Here is a 2,500-nt window from a genome sequence, read left to right as displayed (position 1 = left end):
AACCTAACCCATGTTGTGCCTTAACCTAACCCATGTTGTGCCTTAACCTAACCCATGTTGTGCCTTAACCTAACCCATGTTGTGCCTTAACCTAACCCATGTTGTGCCTTAACCTAACCCATGTTGTGCCTTAACCTAACCCATGTTGTGCCTTAACCTAACCCATGTTGTGCCTTAACCTAACCCATGTTGTGCCTTAACCTAACCCATGTCGTGCCTTAACCTAACCCATGTCGTGCCTTAACCTAACCCACGTCGTGCCTTAACCTAACCCACGTTGTCGCCTAACGTAACCCACGTTGTCGCCTAAACCTGCTCTGTAATTGTTATACGACTCGTTCAATTAGTGTAGTGTTGCCCACCCGCAACCCTCGCAATATAGTTCGCTACTCGCACTCCCCGCTCCCCTGTGTATCGCTTCATGTTAAACACCTTGCAAGTCTTGCTCACTTTCCACATGCTCCTGCTGTACACTGTAATGTGGATGGCAGCAGGACGTACATGCCGCCCCTCCCCACGTCCCCACCTTGCCCCCTGCCTTCGCAAGCTGGTTGGTGAGAACTTTGCATGTTCAATGCCCTCCGCATGCGACGTACTCAGGCTACGTTGTGGTGCGGCCTGTGTCAACTGTCCGCTAATGTCGTACGCGTAAACCACAATCTGTACTGCACATTCGTCCTTATGTACTGAATGATACATCGTGGCACATGTGTGACCGTACAACGACTGCGCCCAAAAACGGCGGACCATACAGTGCAAATATTGTGCACGCAGCTACGTGTCGTCTCCCTATGAGAGCTGGATTGCAGTGTGGTACGCCATAGAGACGTGTGGGAGGAACGGACGCCGTGGATGGCGATCAGCATGAGCTGTCTGTTGATGTATTCGGACCTAGTCGTCTCTCCTCACACACCGTGATGGCATGGTGCACCGCGTTCCATATCTGCGACATGCTACAGAGGCCGGTTGACAGTCGTTCGAGCAATGGACATCGCATACGTACGGGGGCCACCTTCCACGTATTGTCTAGGCGTGCACATTTTGTTGCGTGTATGTGGGCAGACGTAGTGTGGCGTGACACCTGACACAGGCATGCAATAATCGTGGAAGTTGCAAATGGCGATGGACGCCTGCGTTTTCTGGTGAAGTTACGCAAATGAACAAATGGTAACCTGTTGTGGTGCGGTTGTTCTCGCTAGGGGTGAATCGGTGATGGCGACGATAGGTTGAGGTACTAACCGGTTGTTCCAGCGATACCCACCATGCCGACGAAACTGAACGGCATCTGGGTGTGAAGCGATACGCGGCGGTGGCTGGGTGGGACCGTCCCCGGCCGGTGAGGGGGCGCCTCCCGGCGTGCTGGCCGCGCGGTGCGTGGGCGCACGCGCTACAGCCGGCTGGTGGGGGCGGCCAGTGGCAGGCGCGCCGGCCGACGGACGCGGCAGGCGTCGCAGCTGCGCGCCGGCGCACCCTGCGCGCGGCGCCGTGCGGCCAAAGTAGGTCCTCGCGGGCCCGGTGCGAAGCGCGGTGGACATCTTCAGTGTGCTGGTCCGATTGAGGACTGTGTGCGTTGAGGATGCGCTGCCGCCCGGCGCTCGGCGCCGCGACGCCGTCTGCTGCTCGGTCGCCCCAGCGGTTCTCGCTGGTGGTTTGTATCGCAGCTGTGCGGATGTGTTGGCGCGTGCGCTGTGCTGGGAGAGTTCGCTTCGGCACCCAAGTGGGGCTTTTGTCCTTCTGTGGCGCTGGCGTTGGAGCTGCCGGTCACCGTAGGTGGCGCGTGTTGTCTCCCGCCGGCAATGCCACGACAGCACGCTCCCGGGCCTCTGTCGGCAGCGGCAAGCTCAGTTGGGAGCACGGGTGGTCGCACCGAAAGCGTCTACTCGCCTAACTCCGGGCGATTGCGCCTCTCTCGAACCCGACCAAGTACTTGGGACGGCGCTGCGCGCCGCCGGGACCTGAGAGGGTTTCGAGGTGTATTGTGCAGGGGAGCTCAGCCTCCTCCTGTTTGCAGAATGATTGAGCGGACGCTTGCGTGTTCGCGCGGGCCCCCGGGACACACTCCCGGGCGGCCGGCTGCTCAGCTCTAGTTGACGCAGCTCCCTGGTTGATCCTGCCAGTAGTCATATGCTTGTCTCAAAGATTAAGCCATGCATGTCTCAGTACAAGCCGCATTAAGGTGAAACCGCGAATGGCTCATTAAATCAGTTATGGTTCCTTAGATCGTACCCACGTTACTTGGATAACTGTGGTAATTCTAGAGCTAATACATGCAAACAGAGTCCCGACCAGAGATGGAAGGGACGCTTTTATTAGATCAAAACCAATCGGTCGGCTCGTCCGGTCCGTTTGCCTTGGTGACTCTGAATAACTTTGGGCTGATCGCACGGTCCTCGTACCGGCGACGCATCTTTCAAATGTCTGCCTTATCAACTGTCGATGGTAGGTTCTGCGCCTACCATGGTTGTAACGGGTAACGGGGAATCAGGGTTCGATTCCGGAG

The 2,500-nt window shown here is 57.3% G+C and overlaps 1 non-coding gene across 1 annotated transcript in view; it reads left to right on the top strand.

The window, feature by feature from the left end:
• Positions 1 to 2,097: 2,097 nt before the first annotated feature.
• LOC124765307 overlaps positions 2,098 to 2,500 on the top strand; it is a 1,909-nt gene continuing 1,506 nt past the window's right edge. Inside the window, exon 1 of the ribosomal RNA XR_007012866.1 lies at positions 2,098 to 2,500. This exon is cut by the window's right edge and continues 1,506 nt beyond it. This is a non-coding gene — a ribosomal RNA (small subunit ribosomal RNA).

This window comes from Schistocerca piceifrons, unplaced genomic scaffold (genome assembly GCF_021461385.2).
Source record: "Schistocerca piceifrons isolate TAMUIC-IGC-003096 unplaced genomic scaffold, iqSchPice1.1 HiC_scaffold_654, whole genome shotgun sequence".
Lineage (NCBI taxonomy): Eukaryota > Metazoa > Arthropoda > Insecta > Orthoptera > Acrididae > Schistocerca > Schistocerca piceifrons.
The sequence above is the reverse complement of the archived record's forward strand: the minus strand, read 5'-3'. Positions and strand labels throughout refer to the sequence as shown.